This window comes from Mirounga angustirostris, unplaced genomic scaffold, assembly GCF_029215605.1.
Source record: "Mirounga angustirostris isolate CCGP_5_RB_7025 unplaced genomic scaffold, mMirAng1.0.hap1 SCAF_8, whole genome shotgun sequence".
Taxonomy (NCBI): Eukaryota; Metazoa; Chordata; class Mammalia; order Carnivora; family Phocidae; genus Mirounga; species Mirounga angustirostris.
The window spans coordinates 21,011,458-21,039,411 of NW_026991716.1; the positions used below are offsets into that span (position 1 = coordinate 21,011,458).

At 41.2% G+C, this 27,954-nt stretch overlaps 2 long non-coding RNA genes across 2 annotated transcripts in view; one reads left to right on the forward strand and one right to left on the reverse strand.

Annotated features, from left to right (window-relative positions):
• Nucleotides 1-2,170: 2,170 nt before the first annotated feature.
• Nucleotides 2,171-7,300, reverse strand: LOC129045566 (uncharacterized). The gene is made up of 2 exons (XR_008505483.2): nucleotides 7,189-7,300; nucleotides 2,171-5,642 (listed from the first exon to the last, which is right to left on the reverse strand). It is a non-coding gene; the product is annotated as an uncharacterized LOC129045566 (long non-coding RNA).
• A 639-nt stretch (nucleotides 7,301-7,939) lies between these two features.
• LOC123837487 (uncharacterized) overlaps nucleotides 7,940-27,954 on the forward strand; it is a 37,143-nt gene continuing 17,128 nt past the window's right edge. Inside the window, exon 1 of the long non-coding RNA XR_006789231.3 lies at nucleotides 7,940-8,073. This is a non-coding gene — a long non-coding RNA (uncharacterized LOC123837487). The remainder of the gene's footprint in view (nucleotides 8,074-27,954) is intronic.

Sequence of the window (27,954 nt, forward strand, 5' to 3'; positions counted from 1 at the left end):
ATTGTAACAGCTGGTATTTCTCAGTGTTTAATATGCACTCCTCCTGAATTGTCCAATCCTTACAACCCACTGAGGCAGGTGTGATTACATTCCGCATTTTATAAAAAGACACCAGGTGTGCAGGGTAGTTAAATGACCTCATTCTGTATATGAGGAATTTGAGTCTCTCTAATTGCAGTTGTTGCTCCTTATAGCCAACAATGTAAATGCTTTGCTCAGATCACCTGATCTTTTCTTTATGCCATTGTCGTGTGCCCATTGGTTTTGGAGTGCTTTCCTTTTCCACAGCCTCAGGGCACTGAAGCACTCCTGGCCTGCACAATCTGGAAGCAGGAGGTGCCACGGGAATTGGTGCCACTTATCCACTGGATGATGGCTACAGAAGTATGAAAGCTCCAGCCCCTTGTCTTGCAGAACGCACCTTATGCACCTTGCACTCCTAAGCTCCCTGCTGACTCAGGCTAAGGCTCCTTCTGCAGGATTCTGCTTCCATCTGCCTTCTGGCTTGGCCTCTTTCCTTTGCTGTCCTGTTCGTCCACTCTGCTACTGGTTTTCCCCTTTCCCCTTTCCTCAGAAAGTTGTTTGCTCATGAATCCTCATCTCAGGTTCTGTTTCTGGGGAGCCCAAACAAGGTGCTAACTCCTCTCTCCTAGAGTTCCACAGGACAGACTTCTCTTGGAACATGAAAGGGAGATTTACATTAATATGCTCAAACTCACTTGCAGAAGCTGTGAGTCTTGGAACTTAAAAAAAAAAAAAAAGGAAGAAAACTAAATCACATCTTTAGATGCCTTTTCTGCAGTGTGCACCTTACGGGGATACCTGAGGGTTTTGTTTAACCTTCCACTCCATCATTCCAAGGACTAGCCATGTACCTTGTGGTTCTCATGAATTGTTCTGGGAAGACAAGTCAGGTCTTTTTTATGCTTAGGGCATCCTTTTTCTTTAATCTAGTCAACTCATTCTTAATAGTCTGTCCTCAAACCACATTCCGCCTTTTTAGTTGTGATATTTCTCTCTGATGTAAAAGGCCCATCTACCATTGAAAGCAGGATGAAACCTGTTATAATATAGAGTTTTCTCAAAGAGGAATACTTATCCTGAGGCAAGAAGTGATTAGTACTAAGTATTAGGAGAAATACTCAGCTCCTGAGTATCTGGGGACATGGAGGTTGGGGAACGTGGTGGGGGGTGGTGGTCTTGGGGGAAGTGTGTGCATTTGTGTCATCAAAGAAACATGTGACTCGAGAATCATACCCTTATGAGCTCATCAGTGTGACATGGAGTGGGGAGAGAGAGAAGGGAGTCCTTTCTCCTCTTCCTCCCAACACTGGGAAGTAGCAATGATGGTGTTTTCTCGTGGCCAGGGACAGGGCCTGCAAGGGTTTTAATGGCAGTATATACTCTTGTGTTCAGTGCAACACAGATCCTAGGAGTGAGGAAATAGTACAATGAGAGCAAATACTCTGCCTCTCAAGAGTGACCCCATGAGGCACCAACAGCTGCCCCGAAGAACAGGATGCTACTCAGCACACTTCTGTGGATGCTGAGGGAGTATAATTAAATTTTACGTCTGGAGTTAGAACAAGTTGGGGTTTCTCATTCTTTCTGTAACCTTTGTATTGCTCTCTATTGTTGTGTAGCGTCTCCGATTTCTTTGATATTTTAGAATGTGCTCAGGAAGATAAAACTGAAATCTAATGAAATAAGGCAATGCTTTCCCTGAGGACTTTGGGATGTTTCTTCTGACACTGGACCTGGGGAAACAGCCTTTCTGTCAGGACTAAGCTTTTAGTGGTTACACATTATCTGGTTGTTGGTCGCACCAAGTCTTTGCTGCCATCCTGAGCTCCGAGAGGTTCGCATGTCCTGTTCCCTGAATTCCTCCTGTTCATGGCCCAGCAATTCTTTCCATGCCTTGGGGAAGCTTGGTTTCTCTTTGCTAGTTCAACTCTAATTCTATGCCCAGTCCAGGCAACCCACCGTACGTTATCCTGAGTCTTTAGCTGTCATCTGATCCATTCTCTCTCCCAGTGATGAAATGAAAACAGTAGAAAAGACTTGAAGGTGGCTATTTCAGAGAGGGACCTCTGATCCATACTAGGTGGGTGGCTTGGAACACTCTCTGAGCCTGTTTTTCTTCTCTAATTTGTCTTAAGAATCAAATGTGTTAATGTATCCAAAAACACTTTATTAAGTTTAAAGTACTTATTATAGAAATAGTAGACATTATTATGTGTCATTATATACAGCTCAGAGTCAATAGTCCCCACCATGTCTAAATTTTAGGATTCTGCAAGTAATAGATCTAGTCACAGCTTCAAAAAAAACCCACCCACTATTATCTGCCTCATACTAAGAAACTTATCTATTGATTTCTTCCTAAGTATATGAACTCATTTAAAAGCATATACAAGCACAGTCATTTAAAAATACTTTGTTATTATAGAAGTGTGTTAATTATTGTCTTAGATTTCAGAAGTTTGGAAAATGAGACAAGAGAAAGAAATGCAATCAAATCACTACATGAAAGGCCACATCCTGTCAGATCCCAAGGTACATTCATGCAGGAAGAGAAGGGTAGGATGGGGTTGTGAAGGAATCAGAGTAGTTCCAAAGGGCATTCAACAACTGATTGGGATGTGAGACAATGTACTTTTCCATACTTCTTGAACAATTTAGGAACCCACTGCTTGTTTAGAGTAGGAAAAAGCAAGGGATCTTATGTTTCCAGCTGCAGAGAGCCTCATGCATAATAGAGGCCCTCTAACTATGTGTTGCATTCATAAATGTCTTGTCAGTTTGGTCTTTCAAAACTCTGGGTCTGACTAGAGGAATAAATTGTTTTCAGAAACTGAAGAGCAGATATTCCCAAGTTAAGAACCATTATTCTCAGAGTGTCTTGAAATGCCTTGGAATGAGAATTCATGTAAGGAAAGACAGAAGATGGAAGAATCTTCCAGAATGCAGCCTGAGGAGACTCCTGAGGACAGAAGCCATTGAGCATGGCTTGTTCTTACTGTTGGTGTCTATGCTATAAGGAAATTTGGCAGGGGAGTCTGAGAAAACAGCTGAGCAGAAGGAGTGTGTGTGTGTGTGTGTGTGTGTGTGTGTGTGTGTGTGTGTAGGGGGGAAAGAAGGATCTGCACTGTGTTAAATGTTTTATGCGATTTTATTTTCTCCTACCAACCCCATGAGGTAGGTATTACTATCCCTTTTTCTTCATTCATTTAAAAAATTGTGATAAAAACATATAAAATTTTCCATCTTTACCATTTTTAAGTGTACAGTTCAGTTATATTAATTGTATTTACATCATTGTGCGACTCTTACCTCCATCCATCTCCAGAACCCTTTCCATATTGCAAAACTGACTCTCTGTACCCATTAAACAACTCCCCATTCTCTCCTCCCTCCAGCCCCTGGAAACCATCCTTTTACTTCCTATCTCTGTGAAATTGATGGCTCTAGGGACCTCCTACAAGTAGAATCATACATGCATACATGCTTTTTGTGACTAGCTCATTTCCCTTGGCATAACATTGTCAAGGTTCATCATGTTGCAGCATGCAAAAGAATTTCCTTCTTTTTTAAGGCTGAAGGATGTTCCATTGTGGATTACTGTCCCTTTTTGTAGGTGAGGAAATAGACAGTGAAGTTCAAATATTTCCCTGAGGAAAATCAGCAGAGCAATTAGAATTCAAACCCTCTTTGTGGGTGGCCCTCTTCGTGATAACTCTACATCAGCCCTTCAGTTTCTTGCACAGCCCTTCTAAAGCTTGCATTCATTTTATGGGGTACCTGGGTGGCTCAGTTGGTTGAATGTCCGACTCTTGGTTTCAGCTTGGGTCATGATCTCAGGGTCATGGGATCAAGCCCTGAATGGGGCTCCATGCTCAGCAGAGAGTCTGCTCGAGATTCTCTTTCTCTTCCTCTGCCCCTCCCCTTCCCCCATGCTCGCTTTCTCTCTCTCTCTCTCAAATAAATAAATAAATCTTTTAAAAAAATTCAAAACTTGCAATAATTTTATGTATTCATCCTGTTTCTGCTTTTGCTGTCTCCCTCCCTGGGTAGAAGGTAGCTGAGGAGCTATGCCCATCTTGCCCATTATTATACATTTCTATGGGTGGGATCACTAGTTCCCCTTTAGAAATGAGAAGACAGGTTCAGAGGGGTTGGAGAGCTTAGACTTGATCTTCCCACTTGCTGCCCAAATTATTCACTCTGTGTCTCCCAAGGTTTTTAAAAGAAGAGGGCTGTGGGCTAGAAAAGAAATCTGTTTAGGTGTGTGCCTGATGTTGGCTCTCAGCTTTGTGGGTTTTGATGTTTGGTTTTTTTGCTAGAGGTTAGAGAAGAGAATTGCTTCCTGAGCTAGTCTCTCTGTGATATAGATGTTTTCCTATTATTCCCTGGGAAATGTACACCTTGGCTCCCCAGGTTTTGGAGAGGGCGTGAAGGAAAAGGAAGCCCCCTTCTCTGGCAGGCAGCATTGGGGAATCTAATGTTCTGACCTGGATGCTGTGTGCTCTCCTTAATTAATGCAGGGACCACCGTGTCTCCCCAAGGGGAGCTCATGGTACCAGAGTTTGCACTTGTCTAGAGCTTAAACACTAAAGGACTTAGTTTCAAAGAGGTGGCACTCTGGTAAAACTGATAAGACCAATTTTGCAGAACTAAAGTGTAGCATCATCCCAGGCTGTGAAGTTTCTCAGTCATTTTTGATCCAAAATTTTTCTGCTAAAGACACCCATTTTATGTGAAGTTTTTATGCGATGTGATATTACAAATAAATATCACAGTGAAAACAAATGACAATTTTAGAACATTTTTTTTTTCCCCGATCAGCAAGCCCTCACCCCCATTCTTATAGGCCTTGCCAGGAAAATTCCTGCAACTGTTGAAAATCACTTGGTATTTCTTACAGAGCAAGGATGGAATGCCCCAAGGCAGTGGATTCCTGAAGAAAGGGTCATGAGTGAGCTGCGCCAGATAGCTGGTGAGATTGTTGAAAATCAGATTCCTGAGCTCCACTTCCTGAAGAGTTCGTCTGGTTGGTCTAGTTGGACCGTCATCTGTACAACCACAGAGCCACCCAAAGGTGATTCACCCAGATTTGGAAGCCCGTGGTGCAGGTAAGGCAGAGGGTTCTGGTGGAAGCATTACCTGCACACACAGCCTCCTTGGGTCCTTTCCTCCCATCACCTCCTGCAAGACCAAACCCACACTTCTAGGTCCACTGTAGAAAATCCCTTCAAGTCAGCAGTGTTCCTTCACCCAGCTGAGTTCCTACTAGTGAAGTAAAATGTAGCACTTAAAACACAAGTTCGTTTGCAGAAGCCCAACGGAAGGGAATTCAATTAATGTGAAAGTAGGTTCGTGTAACTCTCCACCATTCTACTAAGCGGCTTTCAGACCCGTCGTCCAGAGTGAGAAGAGCTTCGGTCAGCCAGATAGAAACTGGGTCACAAAGTGTGTGAAATTGGAGGCTTTTCCCCAATACCTCTTAGCTCAGATGTCCAGGGAGGGGGACACCCATTGACTACTGGGATTCAGCAGAGCTCATTAGCCTTCAAGGGGCCACACAGAGTCTTGGATGAGCTGTCTTCATCCTCACAGGCTCCCTGGGTTAGGGTCTGCCATGGCTAGATTCACAAATACATTGGTTAGAAGGTAGCGTTCTGGCTCAGTTTCATCCTCAGTTCCCTGCTGTTTTTTCCTAGCTCATCTTTCTCACTGGGGAATCATGTAGATGGAATCTCTGGCCCTCGTGCCTTTCAAGTGCCCTACATATGAATTTCTCATCACCTGCTGGACATTCCTCGAGTCAGAACACATTATCTGCTACCCCAAATAGCTCTTCCCTCTAGACTTGCTCTGCCCCCCCCACTTCCTTCCTAGGCTCCCTTCCTCCCCAACTCCCCTTCCACCACCTCTAGTTTTATTGCCGGTTGCCAGGCCTCTGCAAATCCTCCCACCACTGGTGATGTTCCCCCTTCGGCTCTCTCATTACCATCTTCACAGACAGAATCCTAGCTCTCTCATTACGTTTTTTTCCCTCAACTGCTGATATGATTGATCACTGGCTGTTGCTGCCCCAAGCCCGTCCCCGTCCCTTCTCAAACTTGTCATTCCCAGTAAGGCTTCACTTTGCATGTCGCTCATTCCCCTGTTCACAAACATGGCCCTTGCAGATGTCCAAATGTCCTCCCTATTTCTCAAGCTTTATTTCCCTCTCTTCTCCTACCCATACTCTATGTATGCCCCAGCTAACACTACACACTCCCTGTAATTCCCCACCTCTAGGCCGTGGGAAGTGCTGTCTTTCTTTTAGACTGTCTATCTTCCAATCTTTGCAGAAATCCACCAAGTGCCACTGAAGTTTCCTGGTTGTCCTTTCTTTATCTGGATAAGGGATGGCTGCCTCTTTGGTTAAATGTGACAAACAGAATTTAGGGGAAAATGTGACGAACTATTTCCAGAGTTACACACAAGCCCACAGATGTACCAATGTAATCGACACACAAATGCACACGGCAATGCCATTTTTCAAATCCACACTTGTCTTTGATTCCTGGGATGAGGTGGCAGAGATGTAGCAATGATCTGTTAGCTGGTATCAAGCACAAGAACATGTGAAATAGATAATAGGGTAGAGGAAGGGGGTGGCAGAGCAAACATTTCCAGATTTAATCATGGGTTCGTTGCCTTAACAACTTGATGTAGATTTCAAAGAGGTGGCCTTTTTTCTTAATAATCCTTTTGGAAGCCAGACTTGTCATAACAATAACACTGAAAATAGCCAGCCCTCTGACAAATGGCCTTAACCACTGATTTTTCTCTTCAAAAAAGGCCTGTAGAACACTGGGATCAACACCCAACATACAGAAAGAGAACAGGTATTTTGTGCTGAATGCCAAGGACTTGTACCCGTGTCTGTGATGGCTAATTCCAAGCCCCAGACGCTGAGACTGATGAATGCTGTTCCCACTTCCTCAATCTGTCCCATCAGCAGCTTTTCATGATGAGGCAATGTCTTAGATGCATTTTTAAATTTATACAACATGCTTAAACAAAAGGTTAAACTATATGGAAACTTTTTTTTTTCTTAAAAGAAAATTTAGAGACTTCTGTTTCTCAGCCACCGGCCCATGGCCTAGACTAGTCTGATTAACTTGGCATCCTGCTTACCTTTGTCTCTCTTCCCAGCTCTAGCATTCCCTTTTTGGCTTTTCTTTCTCTTTTCCTTGCTCCCATGGTCTCCAGCAAGGAATTTACATGGTCACAAGAGTGCAAGTATGATTGGTTAGCAATCTGCCTCTCTAGATTATGAATGCTCCCTGATCCACGTGTTTCTCTTTCTTTTGCCCTGCCCTTTATACAGAAACTCTTAGCCCATTTGGACTGTTACAACAAAATGCCACAGATGGGGTGGTTGAAAAACACAGAAATTTATTGCTCACAGTTCTGGAGGCTGAAAGTCTGAGATCACGGTGCCAGCAGGGTTGGGTGAGTGCCCTTTTCTGGGCTGCAGACTTCTCATTACATCCCTACATGGCAGAAAGGCAAGGGATCTCTCTGGAGCCTTTTTGACAAGAGCATTAATCCTGTTCATGAGGGCTCCACCCTCAGGACCTAGTCACCTCCCAAAGACCTTGCCTCCTAATACCATCACGTTAGGAGTTAGAACATGAACGTGTGTTCTCTAGGGGCACACAAACATTCAGACCATCGCATGCTCGATTAAGGCAGAACAAATATTTATTGACTGGGGTGTCTGCAGGGTGCGTTCAATTGCATGACATGTCCAAGCTGATCACTTTCCCTGCAAGGGCAAGCCTCTTAGGTAGGATATCACCCCCGGGAAACAGTGATGGAATATTTTCTGCCCTGTCCCTGGCATTCAGCCTATGTTGACTTGGATCACATTTCACTGATGTTAAGTCAAATGGCTAGTGTGTGGAAAACCTTTTGTATAGCCTTCATGTAGTTCAAGTCCTTCCAAACAGAAGTGGAAGGTGTTGAAGTAGGAAGAGATGGAGAGTGTGTTCCACTGGGCTATGGGCATTGCACCAGGTAAGGAGGATGGTGTCTAAACCATTAGCTATCTCCTTAAAATGATAGCAAAGTTGGGGTGCCTGAGTGGCTCAGTTGGTTAAGCAGCTGACTCTGGATTTCGGCTTAAGTCATGATCTCAGGGTCGTGACATTGAGGCCCGCATTGGGCACCGTGTTGGGCATAGAGCCTGCTTAAGATTCTCTCTCTCTCTTCCTCTGCCCCTTCCCCACCTCTTAAAAATAAATAAATAAATAAATAAAATAAAAGTGTGAGCAAAGCTCAGCCTGCTGCATCCTCCCACCTGTGCGTTCTGACATTCATGTGGGTTGTGACTATATAGAGAGAAACGTGTGCATTAAGAAGCCCCCATGAATCTTCTCTGTTTCTCAGATTCCCCTTGGGAGCCATTGTTGGTCTTTTCATCTTTTTAATGCAAGTTTTAAGATTCTTGGGGAAGAAAAAAAGAAATGGTTTTCTGGTTCCTTTCCACTGGGATACCTTACAAAGAAATAGTGGGGCTGAAAAATGCAGAGTGGGACATAAATTCTAAAACACCCCAGAACGCGCTGAGTTCAGAGTCAGTGCTGGAAAAATTTATTCTAAATCATAATTCCTCCAAAAGGGGAAAACACCCCAATCATACAAAAACCACAAATAAAATATAAATTTTTGCACACATTCAAATTTATAGTTCTTAAATGATTTTCTTGGAATGCTGTTACATGATATATATCATCAATATTTCTGGTTTCCAGATGGGAAGAGGGAAATGGTATGCTAATGAATTGTAGGTTTGATTCAAAGTAAAAAAAAAAAAAAGATGTTTTTTAGTCAGTTTTCTTTAGTTTTGTTTATTTTAAATCCAATTATTGTCTTGCTCTGTCACAAAATGTAACATTTGTCATTGTTTTATAGGTTTGGTTTTGCAGGGCCAGTGCTCAGGAGGCTGTTTATTTCCTCCTACCTACCTTGCCTGCAATTAGGATATGTGGACAACAAGTGGATCATAGTGTCTTATAGCCAGCAATATAAAACACTGTTAACAAAGAGAAAACAGGAATGTTTTCGATTAGATTTTGCTTTTAAATTACCATTCCCCCCCAAGTAGTTTATCACAAAAATTGCAACACGATAACCTTCTCTAATACTACTAGTCACCATGCTGTAAACTGGTGAATTTTCTAGGATGACATAATACAGAATACAAAATTCCTAATGGGAATTCGTTCTTATCATCCTTGCCTTTGTTTCCCTCTTTGTGCTACTACTTTATTGAGGAGTAAACAATCTCACAGAGCAAGAGTGAGGTTGCAGGGGCAGGAGCAAGAAAGAAGGGAGGGTCAGTAGTAGATCCCAGTGAGCTGGCCACAGCTCTGTGTGGACGGTTGCTCCATCTCATGTGGCTGTCCTCTAAGAAGCCATATAATTATGGCTGGACAACCCGTCTAGAAGGGGAAGAGGGAATTGTCTACCTCTTCCTATATCCCATTTGTCCAAGGTGAGCCTCATGAGGGTTAATCTCCTGCACTTCTGGATTGTACATGTTGTTCTCATATTTCTGGCCAATGTGTTCCCTGATGAACCTTGGCTATTGGGCTATTGCCAGTGACCTACGCATCTAGCCTGCTACTTGGAAAATGACAGACTGTCAGATTAAAGACACCCCTCATGGACTATGGAAAGCAATGTCAGCTGCTGGTCAAGAGATCTAAGTCGCTTATGCAGAGGTCCTCTTGATTCACATACCTCATAATGCAGCTGCCTCAGAAAGGAACTATTTCTTGGTGCTTCCTAAGTAATGATCAGGATGAAAGGGAAAGGTTAATTAAGTCAACAGGAATATTTGGGATTCCATTCTACTATTCCTAGGTGTGATCCTTTCTTTCCCCTAACAGCAACTCCAGGCTGGACTGGTTGGTACACCAAGTCAAAAGGGGCCTGGGAATACAATTTATTTCTGGTTCAGCTACCTGAGTTCTCTAGTGGGATTGCCATGATCCTAGATGATAAGGATAATGACCATAAAGATATCCTTATTGTCCAGGATATCCAGGATAAGGATAATGACCATTTGGTTGAGTATACTGCTGAGTCCCTGTACAGTGGCCACACTAGATCTTTGTAAGTTTTATGAAACATCCTTGTGCTTTTTGCCTCTGAACTTTCTGGATGAAAGGTCTGGATGCAAGTAGGGAACGATTGTATAAAAGATGAAGTTATACCTACTGGAATGGGAAATTTCAAGTTCATTATGGTAGAGTATCTTTTATATCTTTAATTTTTCTCCTTATCATGCTCATGTTTTCTTTGCCTCCTTGAACATATGGAATACATTTATAGCAGGTATTTTAATGTCCTTGTCTGCTCTTCTATAACCTTTGTCATTTCTGGGTCTGTTTCTATTGATTGATTTTTCTTCTGATTATGGCCCATATTTTCTTGCTTCTTTGAAATCCTAATGCTTTGTATTGGATGCTAGAAATTTTGAATTTCATGTTTATTGGTGCTTGTTTTTTTGGCGGGGGGAGGGGGTGAGAAGGAGTTATTCTTTTAAGTACTTTTGTTGTTGTTCTGGAGTACAGTTCGTTTACTTGGAAACTGCCTGATTCTTGAGAGGTTTACTTTTAAGTTTTGCTAAGCATGTGTTATGGACTGAAAGTTTGTGTCCCCTCCAGATTCATGTAGGAAGTCTTACTCCCCTGATGAGATAATACTTCAAGGTGGAGGGTTTGGGTGGTAAGTAGGTTTAGATGAGGTCATGCAGGTGGGGCTCCCGAAATGGGATTAGTGTCCTTATAAGAAGAGGAAGAAATACCGGACTGCTCTCTTTCCACATCAGCAAGTCAGGAGGAGAATTCTCACCAGCCACTGACAGTTGGCAACTTGGCCTTGGATTTTTCAGCCTCTAGAATTGTGAGAAATAAACGTCTGTTGGTTAAGCCACTGATTCTATGGTATTTTGCTGTAGCAGTTCAAGCTGACTAAGACAACAGGTCCAGAATGGACTTTACACTTTGCTGCACTTCTGAGGCAATTACCTGCTGAGGACTCTACTCAATACTCTCTGTACCCAGAGGTCTTTCTACTTCAGCAAACAATTTTTGTCTCTGGGGATAGTTCCATCTGCTCCTTTTTTAGTGTTTTCACTCTTGGTATGGTAGTTCCTTCCCATGCATGCACACATCAATGGTTAGTTAAGCACTTAAGATGAATTTTTTGAAGATTTCCTAAGTTCTCTCTGTTCAGTTCTCTTTCCTCTAGTACCCTACCCTGAGAAGTTTAGCAACTCTGGCCTATCCAAATATTAACCTTGAGTCCTCATCTCAAAGATACCACTGGAGTCTGTCTGAGTTCCCTTTCCCTGCTGCACTGTGGCTTGCAAATTCCAATTATCAAGGTGAACAATCACCTTATTTGCCTCCCTTCTCTCAGAGATTGCTGTCCTGGGATGCTGTGTATCTGATGACTGAAGACTATTGTTTTGAACATTTTGTCCAATCTTTTAGTTACTTAAGGTAGAAGGGTAAAGCAGGTTTCTATTAACCTGCTATGGGTAGACATAGAAGTGAGCATCTCAGCCTGAAGGTAGTGCTGGGGGAAGCTGCTGGTTTCTGTGTACTGCAGGAGCTAGACACTGGAGAAGCTATAATTGCTGCAAGAATCTGGTCCTGGCCAACCTGCCCACATTACAAGATCTGGGCACTGGTGAAGCCAATTATGCCACAGGAGCTGGGTGCTGGGATAGCCATGCACATTGCAGGAGTCTGGCAAGCAAGCACACCAAAACCAGGAAGCAAAATCCTTTCTTCTTATAATGTCTTTCCAGTGCCCTCTGCTGACAAAGTTTAGTATCATGCCATCTAGCAGAGGAATACTATTTAAGGGGCCCATATCCATTTTCCCAGAGCAGGTAATGAAGTATGAATTTAGAGCCAAGAGGCAATAGATTGATAACTGAGTATACATGGTGGAGGATTGCTGCCTACTGGTATTTCAAAATTATGTGGCCATCTGGTAAGTTCAGATCTATAACATCAATTAAATGCTTTTCATGAACAATTTTCAGTTTGAGTTTTAAATGACTAAGATTTATTTAGTTCTAAGAACAGGATAGTGGCTTCATCTATTCCTAGCAAAGAACAAAAAACTTTAAAATAGCATGCTGTATTCTTCTCCATTTTTCCTCATTATTTGGTAGAAGAGAAAAAGAGGAGAGGAAGGAAAGTGATGTTACTGAGCTACTTCTATGTGCCAGGTGCTTTGCATATATAATTATTTGAAACTCCCAAAACCACCCTATGAAGAAGGTTGGTCATCTGCCACTTTACAGATGAACAGATAAGGTTGAGGCAATTAGCATGGACAAGAATCTCCTGGGAAGTTTGTTACAATGAAGATGACTTGACCAGTCCCACAGTTCCTAGTTTAGTACTTGAGGGATGAGGTTTAGGAATGCACATTTTATTTTATTTTATTTTATTTTATTTTATTTTATTTTATTTTATTTTTTTAAAGATTTTATTTATTTATTTGAGAGAGAGAATGAGAGACAGAGAGCATGAGAGGGAGGAGGGTCAGAGGGAGAAGCAGACTCCCTGCTGAGCAGAGAGCCTGATGCGGAACTCGATCCCGGGACTCCAGGATCATGACCTGAGCCGAAGGCAGTCGCTTAACCAACTGAGCCACCCAGGCGCCCCAGGAATGCACATTTTAAACAAACACCTAAGAGCTTTTGGGTCAGGTAGTCTATGAGCCACATCACCTGAAATACTTATTTTGATAACATGTTCAAGTTCATAAGGTTCAGAGGCATGCTTCAAATTGAATAGAGGACTATTTGTCCCTAACCACATCCAAGCTTTCCTCCCTGCTACACCAGATTGTGCATTAGTAGTGAGAATGGAACAATTATTGGGCATCAACTGGCCCACCCAAGAACTATGTATGAGGGAAGTAATCAGTTAATGGACAAAGAGCTGTTTAAAAATAAGCCCAGAGCTAACAGACTGTTTCAGAAACAACATTTTATTGGAACAACACTGGCTGAGCTGGTTGACTCTTGTGATCATGAAATAGTCCCTTACTTTAATCTCAGCTCCTTGATGGACTCTCAGTATGACCTTGGAAAAATGAGCTAATGATCAGTAGGGGGTCTCCTTTTAGGTCTAGGGAGTTGATGGTACCTGATTATAAATTACACTATTAAATCGTCAGATAATGTGACAATTATATAATGGAAATATTCAGTAATAAAAATCTCCAGGATCATCAGTTGTCAAAGACATTTGATAGCTTTCAAAGCTAATTATCAAATGTTAATCGGTAATGCCTATTTTCTTGAGTGGTTCCAAATGAGATAATTTTAGATGTTTTCTTGTTGCGTGATGCATCATGCAGTATCTGGGATGAAGGAATGGAACTAAGTTGTGTTTTGGGTTGGGCAAGAACACCTAACTAATTTTAGAGCATTTGGAGATCAATGCATTATTAAATAGATGAATTCCACATGCGAGTCACTCATTTAGTCGGTTCTGCCCTTGTTGTGCAAATGTGACATTTAGAGAAGGCTTATTTAAGTTATTGAGTATCTATTTCTTCAAAAATAGAAACAGAGCATCTAAGGCAAAGCAAGGTTTTGTGTCAATCAAATAAATGGGCCTGTAGATTCTGAATAAAACTTTGTATTAAGATTCTGACATTCCTGGCACATAAAGATTAATTTTTGTTTATCTCATTCAAAAAGGAACTCTACTAGGAAAGACCATAGTCTTTTCATGGGTAGAAAAGGTTAACTTCATAAAGATTTTCTCACATGAATCCATAAATGTTATGCAACTCCAGCAATTATTTAACCAGATAAATTGATTGTAAGCATCATGTGAGGAAAAAAATAAGCCAGAATGGCCAGGAACATTAAAAAAGAGGGAGAGGGAGAACTATATCAGATATCAAAACATATTCTAAAGTTACAAAAAATAAAACAATGTGATATTGCTGCATGCATAAATAAAACAGAATAAGAGTCCAGAAACATACCCAAATGCACATAGGAATTTATAAATGATATAGGTGTAATTTTAATACAGTAGGTGAAAATAGGGACTATGGAAGTAATCATTTTGGATCACCTTGAAAATTATCTGGGAAAAATTTGGATTCCCATCTTATATATTATATACAAAGAAATCTAGAGATTAATTAAAATTTAGATGTTAAAAGGGGGAATTATAAGAATTAGAAAAATATATGAGATTTTAAAAATTTAAGTAAGGGACTCCTTCCTAAGAATGAATAAAACCATCAAAAAGAAAAGGCTGATAGATTCAAATCAGTAAGAAAACCAACAACCCAGTAGGAAAATGGATAAAAGATATGAAAGAACAATTGCATAATAAGGGAAATACAAATAGTTCTCAAACAAAATTATATTCAAACTTACATATAATAAGGAAAATAGTAATTAAAACTATAATGACATCTTTTGTCTTACCTATTACATAGTAGTACATGTTGCATTGGCTAGAAACTAGGTAACAGGCTCTCTCATAACATTGCTGGTGGGAAGGTAATTTGGTACAGTCTATATGGAGTGCAATTAGCAATACATTTAAAAATGTAAAATGCTGATACCCTTTGACCTATGTATTTATCTTAAATGTACTCACACATGTGAAATGACTTACATATAAGGCTATCCACCAGAGCATTGTGTGTTGGAAACAACTTACAATCCTGCTAACAGACAATAGATACCGTATATCCATATTATGGAATACCATGCAGTTGTTAAAAAGAATGGGGCAGCTCTTTAATATATTGCATATGGGAAATACATTGTTAGTTTTTAAGAATATGAGAATATGCATAACCATGAATGTAACATGTTGCTATTTGGGTAAACACAAACACACATGTATGTGTACATGTATGCATGTGTATGTGCATAAGTATGCATGTTAGTGCCTATGTATACACAGACTAACATATAGAATGTCTCCGGAAGATACACAAGGAACTGGTTACATTGGTTGCTTCAAATAAGGTAAACCAGGAGATTGGAGGAGACCAGAGAGAAGGAGTCTTACTTTTGACGGTATCTTCTTTGATACCTTGCATTCTGTGCCATGAGAATGTATCAACCACTTTTTTAATATGGTTTTTTTTTTTTTAAAGATTTTATTTATTTATTTGACAGAGAGAGACACAGTGAGAGAGGGAACACAAGCAGGGGGGTGGGAGAGGGAGAAGCAGGCTTCCCACGGAGCAGGAAGCCCGACGCGGGGCTCGATCCCAGGACCCTGGGATCATGACCTGAGCCGAAGGCAGTCGCCCAACCAACTGAGCCACCCAGGCGCCCCAATATGTTTTTTTTTAAATGGCCATGGTTAATAATAATTTTGTGAGAACTTCTAAGATGACCTGATCTCAAGATGGTTTCCACAGAACTAGTTATCTCCTTTGTCAATGGGTAGCAAGACTACAATTGAAATGAGTATATATTTGCTGTTCTTTGTGTTGGTTCCTATTTTAAAGGACGACTATAAGTATTTAGGAACAATCCTTACATTTATGCAAAGTACATTCTCATATAGCATCCTGTTTTGGCCTCAGCGCAGTGTTGAGGTAGGTACTAACCAGACACAGAGCCCAGGGTGCTATCCGAAGTCTCACCATTAGTCATAACAGAAATCCTCATTAGAACATAGATTTTCTGTCTCTTAACCAATGGTTTTCCTTCCTGTTCTTGCCAATATTATGGGTATTATGCTAATAAGAACTACAATTTGATTATCTGCTATATACCAGCCACTTAAATGTGCCTTGTCACTCATTCTACCTGTTTTACTATCTTTATCTGTTTTATCATCTTTAATTTTTCAAATGAGAAATCTGAGCATCAGAGTTAAATTGTGCAAATTCATGTAATACAAATATAGAGCAGGCATTTGAACCCCAGCTTTCTTAACTTTGTGCCTTTTTCCTTTTCTGCTGTATTTTGCATCACTCTTTTCAAATGAACACCTGGTGGTATATATGTGTACCTCTCCCCTAAGTGAACTATTTTATTCAATATCTACTGATTGAGTGCCTCTTCTTGAGCCAGGTGCTGTGCACAGAGCTGGGTTATGGCATCTGTCCTCCTCATCAGAGTACAGATGAAAGTGGGTGCCATCACCTGCAAGATACGATGATCTTTTCACCTCCCCTTTCTGGCCTGGATTGCACTACGTACCGAAGGCTCCACATTGTCAGCCGCGGCTCAGGCAGGCCGTACCCTAGAGCTTCTTGGTCACTATGTGATTTATTTTTGTTTTTTCAAAATGAAAATGGCTTCATTTTTAAAAATTTTTTTTTAGATTTTTTAAATTTTTAAATTTAAATTTTAAATTTAAAAATTTTTAATTTTTTTAAAAAGATTTTATTTATTTATTTGAGAGAGAGAGAATGAGAGACAGAGAGCATGAGAGGGAGGAGGGTCAGAGGGAGAAGCAGACTCCCTGCCGAACAGGGAGCCCGATGCGGGACTCGATCCTGGGACTCCAGGATCATGACCTGAGCCGAAGGCAGTCGCTTGACCAACTGAGCCACCCAGGCGCCCTAAAAATTTTTAATTTTAAAAATAATATGCTTTCTTAGGTGTTAGAAATTCAGACAACAGAGAGTGATAAAATGGAGAAAATTAAAATAACCCGAAAGTCCATTGCTACGACCTAAGTACTATTGCCATTTTAACAAATATATGATCACACTTCCTCCTATGGATAGAGGAACATATAGGCGGGCATCGTGTATATAGACTGAATCATTTTGGGGTGTTCTACTTTTTCCTACTTAATAAATCACAGTCATCTTATGTCCTTAAATATAGGCTGCATCACGATCAACTTTAAAAGTGTATGGTGTGGAGCACCTGGGTGGCTCAGTCAGTCGTTAAGCATCTGCCTTCGGCTCAGGTCATGATCACAGGGTCCTGGGCTCGAGCCCCACATCGGGCTCCCTGCTCAGCAGGAAGCCTGCTTCTCCCTCTCCCACTCCCCCTGCTTGTGTTCCCTCTCTTACTGTGTCTCTCTCTGTCAAATAAATAAATAAAATCTTTAAAAAAATGTGTATAGGGGCGCCTAGGTGGTTCAGTCAGTTAAGCGTCAGACTCGATCTCAAAGTCGTGAGTTCAAACCCTGTAGAGCCTACTTTAAAATAAATAAATAAAATAATATAAAATAAAATAAAGTGTATGGTGTTTTGCCATGTGGTTAAACTATGCTTAACTAATTTACTCCCCAGTTTTTGCTACTATAAAAGTACTACAATGCAACCTTTTTTACATACTATACACACTTTTCCCATTCTTTTCTTTTTTTTTTTTTTTAAGATTGATTTATTTATTTTAGAGAAAGAGAGAGAGAGCATGAGCAGGAGGGGCAGAGAGAGAGAGAGAGAATCTTTGGCAGACTCCATGCTGAGTGCAGAGCCCGAAGCCGGGCTCGATCTCATGACTGAGATCACAACCTGAGTCCAAACCAAGAGTTGGATGCTCCACCAAATGAGCCACCCAGGTGTCCCTGCCCATTATTTCTGAAGGAGAGACTTCTGTGAGTGGAATTGCTGGATCACATGTAGCTTTTCTGAATGAACTTAGAAACAGAAACTTGAGATTGAGGTTCCATTATAGATGCCATTAATAAAAAAGGATCTCCTGACTTTTCCAAATACTTCTGCTTACTTTTTTTTTTTTTAAAGATTTTATTTATTTATTTGAGAGAGAGAGAATGAGAGACAGAGAGCATGAGAGGGAGGAGGGTCAGAGGGAGAAGCAGACTCCCTGCCGAGCAGGGAGCCTGATGCGGGACTCGATCCTGGGACTCCAGGATCAAGACCTGAGCCGAAGGCAGTCGCTTAACCGACTGAGCCACCCAGGCGCCCCCTTCTGCTTACTTTTCATAGTAGTGTGTGTTCTGCCTTCAAACATCCACACTTTCATTGTGGTTTTTCTTACCTTGCCTCTATCTCTGCACTGTCACTTCTACCGTTTCCTTTATATAACATTTACCTCTTGGGGAAAAAAACAACAGTAGTTACTTCGGAATTTGTTTTATCATAATTTTTCTTTTCAAATGGATTTCCATTTGTTGTGTCTGATTTTTCTTAGTGGAGACGGCAGAGGTCTGCTCAGAGCAGCTTAACGAAGCCATCTGTGTGTACGGAAAAGCAGAGACAATTAAAACCTGTTGACAACTTTGGGCAAAGCTGTGGGCCTCATGTTCTGTAATTTATGTGAAAAGCTGAAGAACAATCAGTTCAAGCTGGTTCTTCAAAAAGGCACAGCCTGTAACATGCTTTTGGCAGTTCAGCATCTTTGCACCATAGCAAAGGGGTATCTGAGTCCAATGAATTCTGAGATGTGCATTCGGAGCTCATGAACAGGGCCCACGAAAACAAACACACATGTTGCCATGAAGAGAAAATGGAAGCTGCTGCTGTTTTTTTTTTTCTTTCAGTTTTTCATGTAATTTCATTTCTCCAACAGACGAGCATATGCATAATGCTTCCTTCCTATTGCTTAGTGCTATTTTATGTCAGAGTATAAAGAGCCCATTCTGATACCTGCTGTGGGGCATGTCATCAGGCTTAAGGACAGAGAAGGTGGCAAGGGTGGCTGGGGAGGCAACGGGTGTAGAAAGGACTTTATTTTTTTTTTTAAGATTTTATTTATTTATTTGACAGTGAGAGACACAGCAAGAGAGGGAACACAAGCAGGGGGAGTGGGAGAGGGAGAAGCAGGTTTCCCGCGGAGAAGGGAGCCCGATGCGGGACTCGATCCCAGGACCCTGGGATCATGACCTGAACTGAAGGCAGGTGCTTAACGACTGAGCCACCAGGCACCCCGAAAAGACTTTATGTTTAAATCTCAGCTCTGCTCCCTTCCAGCTGAGCACCTTGGGCAACTCTCTGTTTTCTACTTTTTTTAAAGAGGAGAAAAATCAGACCTGGCTACAGAATATTTGATGTTTGGAGGTAATATATATGAAGTTGCTTATATTTCCATCTTTCCTTTCTCATCTCCCCATTACCTTCCACATTCTGTTACATGGTTCCCACTGAGCCATTGAAATTATGCTGGCCAGGTAAGCAGCACCACCTTTGTTATTAAATCAGTTTTGTCTAGGTGTTTCTCAGGAACACTAATCAATTCCACCTTGTTGAAGAATTTCCTTCCCTTAACTTCCAAGAATCACACTTAGATTGCTTCCTTCTTTCTCTGTGGGCACTTCTCAGTTTCCAGTGTCTTCATCTCTTCCTCTCCCATATTTTATTCCAAAGTTGGTGGTACTCAGTTTCTGTTCTGCATCTCCTTGTTCTTGTTTACACTTTTGCTGCAGAGTCCCATTTATATCTATGACATCAGCTGCCATCAATATATTGGAGTCTCCACTACAGAATTTAGGTTCAAACAACATATCCCAGTCAGTCCCCAGATGGCCATCCTTGGGGACCACATGCTGGTGCAGGAAATGCTGAGGTCATCTCATTCACCATGCCCCACTTCCCTAGTCCATCCTCAGCTCCCTTCCCCTTTACGTGTCCAGGAGTCTCAGAGAACTGGCAGCCTCCCCCCCCTCCCCGCCAAGAGGGAAGAGTCTAGTCCAGCCTGGCCCTATCTTGCTTCTATGGGCTTGGTGAATGCTGCATGCTGAGCAGAGGCTAGATTTGGTGAGTTGATAAGTGTGAACAACAGACCAAATCCTCATCTCCACGGTAATCACTAGTGATTGAGTAAAGTCTTGTGCTGATGAAAGTGATGATTTGAGAGTAGGTTTCTCATTTCCCAGGGTTCCTGTCAAGGAAGGGGACTCACCCAAATTGGGCAAAGCCTGATAGATTAAAAATCATTCCATTTGCTCCACCAGGTACTTCGTCAAGGCAGCAGGGTCAAAGCAATGGGAGATGATTTAGTGTTAGTCACCTAATATCCTGAGATTGCATCTAATGGCCAGAGCAGCTAGACATTGAAGCATCTTTAATGACACAAGGCCATACCGAACACAGATAAACAGGCATTTGAGTCTTCCCTTGAGAGGAGATGAAACTCTTCAGAAATGTGGTGGCAACTTTGCCTCAGTAGAAGGTGGGACTACGTAGAGAAAAGTGTTGCCTATGCTAGGAAAGCTGAACTGGTAGGTTGGTTCCAAATCATGATGCCAGCAGCTGTTACCATGGGTGTTGCTGAGAGTTCTTTTCCAGCAGATCTTGAAGTGCAAGCAATTCCTAGGCTGCTCCCATGAGATCTGGATTGGGATAGGCTCCAGGCTTGTAGTCCCCTTTGTGGTAGTCATTAATACCATTTACCCAAGATTTCCAGTTTTCCACCTCCCAGGTATAGGATGCAATAGCACTTTATGACCCTCTTTTGATTTAGTGGGGCCACATGATTAGTTATGACCAATGACTTGTAAGCAGATGTGATGTGGGCCAGTTTTAGGCAAGAGCATATTGTGGCTGCTCCTAGATCCTCCAGAGCTCTCTTTTCCCTCTGGTAGATAGTGGCAAGGTTAGAAATATAGTTTCTCTGTCATTATGGGTACTTGAGAGACCACAATGAGCAGAACCCTCTTCTGAACTACAATGGACACAGAAAAAGGGAGAAATGGAACCTTTGCTCTTATAAGCTAGTGACATTGTTCATGTTATTTGTTACCACTGCAGAACCTGGCTTATCCTGACTGATACATACTCTTTCCCACTCAAGCACATACTCTCTTGAATGTCATAAGCAGCTTTTAAAACACATTTAAAACACAAGGACTTATTATACCCCTCTGGTAAGACAGTGAGATCCACACTTATCTAACTAAAGGGGGAACTAACCAAGATGATCTTCACTAAACAAGGAAGATCTGCATTAAGATGTTTCTTTGTTTGTCCCAGGACCATGAAGTTATTGGCAACTTTTCTCAATAAGGAAAAGAAAAATCTCTGGTAGGAAATGTTGTTAGGATACCTCTCTACCTTATTTCGGCTCAGACCTCTCTTGGGCTTCAGACATATCTTTAACTGCCTAGTACTTATTTTCACTTGGATATCTCACTGGCATCTCAAACTCAACATGTTCAATGGAAAGCTCATTACTTTCACCCCAAAATATGCTTCTCTTAGTGTGTTCTCTGTCACGGTGAATGTTTTCATGCCCATACAATTGAAGTATCCTTGACTGCTTTGTCTTCCTTTGCCATCACACTAAATCTTTTGCCCAAACTGATGGTTTCTACCTCCTTGTGTCCCCACTACTGTACACTGGCCACCTTTCTCTCTTTCCTGGATCAATATAAGCCTTCTCGAGGGTCTCCTTGTCCCCAGCTTCTCCTCTTTTCTGTGCATGCTTTATATTGCAGCCAGAGTGATATTTCTACAACAGACCTGGTCAAAATGTGCCTTTGTTGAAAGTCCTTTCATGGTTCCTCATTGCTCTTAGAAGAAAGATGAAGTTTTAAAATGTTGTCTTCAAATCCCTGATTTGGTTCCTGCTTCCCTCCCTGGTTGCACTTTGACTCATGCTCCACATTCACCCACACTGAACATAATTGAAAGTTGCATACTTTAGAAAACTCTCTTGGCCTTGTTCCCTCCAGCTGGAACAACCTTCTCCTCTGGTTTCTCAGCTAACAATCCTACTCGTTTATCAGTCTTTAGCTTAGATCTTACTACCTCTGGGATACCTTCTTTAACCTACCCAGGCAGGAATAGGTGACCTCTTGTGGACTCCTTTTCTAACTTATTCTCATGCTTATTGCTCTATAACTCTGTCATAATTACCTGTTCCTGCATATTACCCCTCACTGAAATAATACATGCCAAGTGTTTACATGTATGTCATTTAAACCTCGCAATAATCCCCTGAGATAAATAATATTCCCATTCCAGACAAGGACACTGGGAATAGAGAATTAAGGTAAGTGGTTTAAAGTCAGTCAGCCAGTTAATGGCGATGTGGGACTTGAACCTATAGGAGTCTGCATCCCAGTCTCTTAGACCTAACTGCCATCCTGTCCTAGACAACTGCAATGTTTACAGGGATCAATCAATGTTGTTCATTGCCGTATTCCCAGTGCTGGGCACATGACAAATACTCAGTAAACTTAGTTGAATAAGTGAATAAAAGAAACAATGGAAAGGTGCCTGGCAAATGATGGGGTCATAGGAAAAACTAGCTATTATTTTTTTACAACATTTTTGCACAGCAAAGCAGGAAAAAAAGGGAAGAAAAATAAAATAGTACTAGCTCAGTTTCTAGATAGAGTATGGGAAACATACCAAGGGCACAGGAAACAGTGTCTGTACTCACTTTTGAAATGGGGAGGCAGTTTTCCACAGAGCAACCTTGCTGGGCTCTGTGCCCTGTTCCTGGCCATTCAGGTTCTCACTCTATCTTGATAAACTGCTGTGTCACAAAAGAACCTTCCCAGTTTCAGCACCATATATTTCTTTCAGGACAACAGGCTATTACAAAAGTTCTCCTGAAATAAAAAGAAAATCAGTGCTTACGGGGGAAAAAAAAAATGTTTTCAGTAAGTTCAATACCAACTTGCATTTGGCTAATGTTTAAATATAAGAAAACTAAATTTTTTAAGTAGAAATTTGTGTAGGGCAGGTGATGCTCGTAGGGTTTTTGGTATTTCTGAGTCCTTATCATGGTAAAAATGTTTTAGGGTGAATTTTTAAATTATAAATTGAGGACTTCATCCAAGTATCACATGCATGTGTCAAATAAAATCATATGCAGGATTATAATGAAGAGCTCTAGTCTCCTGACACTTCCATTATCACTCCAATCCCACTATGTAGAGGCAATCTTGTACCCATTTCTTTTTGTTTTTCTGGTGGACTAATGCCCTATTCCTAAATGTTACGCTTACTACTGCCATATTTCTCCATGCACATATTACTCAATTTCTTGCTTTGTCACACTGAGTGTGATGGGCACTTGCTAGGTTCCTGACATTCTACATCAATGAATACCTTTTTTTCTGTTTCTATTCCTCTGTGGGAGATTTCCACTGTTATGGGTTCCACCTCCCCAAGGTAGAACCCAAAACTCATTCTCCAGCCTCCCTTCTTGAAAGAATCAAGTTTGTGGCAGTGACCAAATCTACCAGCATAGGCTGTGACCGAACAGGGAGCAGAATGAGGAAATGGGTATTAGGAGGTCCACTTTCTTTGCTGAGTGTGGTAGCAGGGCTTCAAGCTGGTGGGGGCAATAGGGGCAGAACATCTGTCATCCAAGCCTGAGTGGCACTGGGAGGGGCTATGGAGTCTATGCCAGTAGCTGGGGTGGAGGTGGGGAGATTGCCTAAAGAGCAGCCCCATACAAAACCACTCATTGCAGGGGTGCCTGGGTCGCTCAGTTGGTTGAGCCTCTGGACTCCTGGTTTTGGCTCAGGTCAAGATCTTAGGGTCATGAGATTGAGCCCCATCTCAGGCTCTGTGCTGGGCATGGGGCCTGCTTAAGATATTCTCTCTCCCTCTGCTCCTTCCCCCAGTGCTCAAGCCTGCTCTCTCTCTTTCTCTAAAACCAAACCAAACCAAACCAAACCAAACCAAACCAAACCAAACCAAAACAAAACAAAACAAAACAAAAAACACTCACTGCAGAGCTATTAAAGGGGCTAACGTTTGCTTTTCCTTCTCTATGGGTTTAATGTTAGGGCTCCCGTGCCCCGTCCTGCAATGTAGCTGGCCTCCCCATTGTGTGAAACTGTGTAACTAGTTCTATGAGCCTTTAAGGGGACTCTGATTCCAATACCCTGTAAGGAACTTATTTTCTTTTTAAACTAGTCATCCTGACTTCTGCTTGCAGTAGAGAACTAACTGGTCCTTTTGACCAGAATATTGACCACTGCAGTAGGAGATGAGGGTTTATTTTGTTGTTCATACTCACCTTCCTTTCTCCTTACTTTTCTTTTTTTTTTTTTTAATGTTTTATTTATTTATTCATGAGAGTCAGAGAGAGAGAGAGGCAGAGGCAGAGGGAGAAGCAGGCTCCCTGCCGAGCAGGGAGCCCGATGCGGGACTCGATCCCAGGACCCTAGGATCATGACCTGAGCCGAAGGCAGACGCTTAACCATCTGAGCCACCCAGGCGCCCTCTCCTTACTTTTCGATTTTTGGTGATTATATTTTACCTTTATGGCAATAAATATTCATAATAAATCTCCATTTATTATTCCATAAACTTTACCTCTTTTGTCCAGCTTTATTAAAATATAATTGACATATAGGCTTAAGGTATACATGTTGATACACTTATAAGTGCAAAATGATCACCGCTATAGAGCTATCACCTCTATCACATCACATAATTACCATTTCTGTGGAGAAAACATTTAAGATCTACTTTCTTAGCAACTTTCAATATATATAGTACTGTATTATTAAGTATAATCAGCATGCTGTACATTAAATCCCCAGAACTTATTCATCTTATAAATGCAAAGTTTTGTACCCTTTGACCAACATTTCCCGACCCCAGCCCCTGGTAACTGCTGCTCTGCACTCATAAATTCTATCTCTTGATTCGACACTCCTGGGACCATAATCCCCCACCCTTGCCTCCATCTCCCACTGCCCTCCCACCTCCCATCCTCTGGCAACTGTAACTCTGCTTTCCACTTTGTCAAAGTTGAGAACATTTCTATTCTACTCTACGGTGATAATTAAATCTTCTGTGCTTTATCTCTCTATGGATTCTAGAACTGGAAAACTAATAAGCAGCATTGACATTGTTAAGACTATATAAATGTTGACTTCAGAGACAAAGAAGGAGCTGAGGATTATATGTCCTGTTCAACAGGTCTAATGTCATGATTCCTGTGCACTCAAAGCAAGATGTTTCTCGCCTTCAGATCACATGGATTTTTCTGTTCTTACATTTTATCGGTCACTCAAAACTAAGTCATATTTTTTTTCCCTTCATTTTTGGAACCTGACTTTTTTTCTTTATGTTTACCAGGTACTTCTAATTGGAATTCTTTTTTCTTACCTAAAGAAGAACCATAGGTCTCCATCACAACCTCATATATATCCAGCCTTTCGATCCTGCTAATTACTTTACGTAGAATCCCTTTATTCCCTCATGGCCCCCCACAATATGGTCCCCCCAGAATGTTCTAATCTGGACTTGCTGTCTACGTCTGCTGCACAGCCATCATCCTTGGGCTTCTCTTCAGTGGCTTCCTGGATTCAAGGCTGGTCCTACATTCCATGTCAACTTTTCGGTCTTCTCCTTGGTTTTACTGGGATATGTACTCAGAATACCTCCTAAGACAGAAAATATGACACAAAAACTGGGTTTCTGTATGTCTGAAAATATCTTTGTTTTACTCTACACAAGGCAATTTTGACTGGGTATGGAATTATGCATTCAAAATATTTTTTTCCCCCATAGAACTTTGAAAACATTGGTTTGTTATCTTCTGATTTTAATGTGACGAATGAAAAGTTGGGTGGTTCCTTGCATTTTTCTCTGGAAATCTTTGTGATTTTTTTTCAATCTTTGGTGTTCTGAAATTTCAAAAGGATGTGCTAGCTGTGTAGCTATTTTCATTCATCCTGCTCAGTACTCAATGCATTCATCAAATGTGAGGATTTGCCTTTCTTCCACTTGAGGAAATATCCTATTATTTCTTTAAAAAATTCTCCCATACACATTCTCTATTCTCTTTTTTTTTATAATTCCTCTTATCCAACTGGTGGATTTCTGCAATTCCTATGTTAATCCTCTATACATTTTATCTTTATCCCTCAAGTTTGCTCTTTGCTTTTTTTAGAATTTATTGATTTTTAAAAAATTTTATTTATTTATTTGAGAGAGAGAGAATGAGAGAGAGAGAGAGAGAGCACAAGAGGGGGAGGGTCAGAGAGAGAAGCAGACTCCCCTCTGAGCAGGCAACCCGAGGGGGGACTCGATCCCTGGACTCCAGGATCATGACCTGAGCCGAAGGCAGTAGCTTAACGAACTGAGCCACCCAGGCACCCTCTTTGCTATTTGCTTTTTAACCCTAGGAGAGATTTTTGGCTTTATATTTTAGCTCTTCTGTTGAATTTCATATTTTAGGTACTATATATTTAATTTATAAATAGTCTTCTAATTGTTCTCCTTTCAATCATACTATTCTTGTTTTAGGAATACAAGGTCTTCTCAAATATCTTTGAAAATATTCATTAAATACTTTAAAAATATCTTTCTAGTTCCTGAATTATTTCTGTTTCCTTGAGACTTTGTGCATTTTGGCCTTTTCATTTCCTTCTGGTAATTTTCCTCAAATATCTAGTGATCTTTGTTTGTACACTCATATTTATAAATGAAGGATTTCTTAATGATCGCTATCCATTGTTGCTTTCTTCTGAATTAGGATTGATATGCTTTTTGATAGGATTGTCTGGTGAATGGGAAGGGAGATAAGAAACTCTATATGAATGCACAAGGATAGCTAACAGGCAGATTTTGCTTTAGGACGTATACATGGGGAACTGGGCTTTAGTTAGACATTCTGTTTCATCTCCTCCCACCAAATATCAGAACAAGGAGTGCTTTACTCTTAGACCAACACTCACACTAAAATACAGATCCCTCTTCAGCCAGTTCATTCATTACTTTAGAGAAGAAACTCCCGTTATTTTCCCTCTCACTTCTGGAAGTAAAAACCTGGTTCCCTTTGTTCTATCCATGTGTATGGGGGGTGGGGGGAAGAGGGGACTACTAACCCTTCACCTGGACATCCACTGGCATTTTGCCAGGATAATTGGCAGCTGCTTCCCCTGAAATTCCCCTCATACTCACATTTGGACTTTGGCTTCTTCTACTCTGTCTCATCCATTGACATATTGCCATCTGCTTTCATATTCAAGAAATGTGTTGAAGTCTTTCATCTTCAATCGACCTTCCTTCCCAATTTCTTCATTGTTACAGATTTATTTCTTCTTGCACTCCAACACTGTCATTTTAGTGAAATCTCTGGCAAGAAGGGTATTATACTCACATGCCCAATCAACCATCTTGCACCAGACAGTTCCTCACCCCATCGTGGTGTTTTTAAAATGAATTTCTTTGTTGAAAGTCTACTCATCTCTTATTGGTATTTCTACTGCTTAACATGTTATTTCTGGAGACAACAAATAGGATCTTGTTAGGGAGAAGAAAGCAAGAAAGAAGAAAGTCTTAAAAGGAAGCAAACAAATGAAATAAATTTAGATAACAAGCAATTTGAACCCTTTCTTAACCATTTGTGATAAGCAGTTACAAACAGCCTATGTTATTAATCTCACTAAAGGACCTTTGTCTCACCAACCAATTTACCATGTGCCACAAAGATTATCAAGCGAGCAACTTCCAAGAGAAACCTGATCCTTCATACAGGAGGCAAGTGAACTTGCCAGCAGCGTTTCCAGAATACAGAAAACACATGCTGCAGAGAGTCTGTAGGAAAACACAGATAGACCAATCCCACTAAAGAACCTACTTGGTTACAAGACTGCAGAACACTGAAAGAGCAACCGTAAGGCTCAGTTTTGAAAAGTGTACCTTATACTTTACTTAATTCCTTTCCTTGAACTTAATTCTGATCGAAAACTCTATTGCAATTAGGACAGCAGAAAACGTGATCTCAGTTGCTACTGTAGTCTTTTGTCTTACTAGGCCTACAACAGAATCATGATGCCCAGATATGGAAAGAAGCCAGTCCACCCACCTCATGAATGCTGGTGTCTTCATTGCCCTGGAAGTCCAATAGACCTTAGTTACGGGTGTTGGTCCAGAAAGGAAATTCAGCACTTTAGGTACTGTCTCCCTTTGAGGTCTAGTTAGCTCTTGGAAGCCTTTCCTTGGAGTGGTATGGGGTCTCTCCTTCTT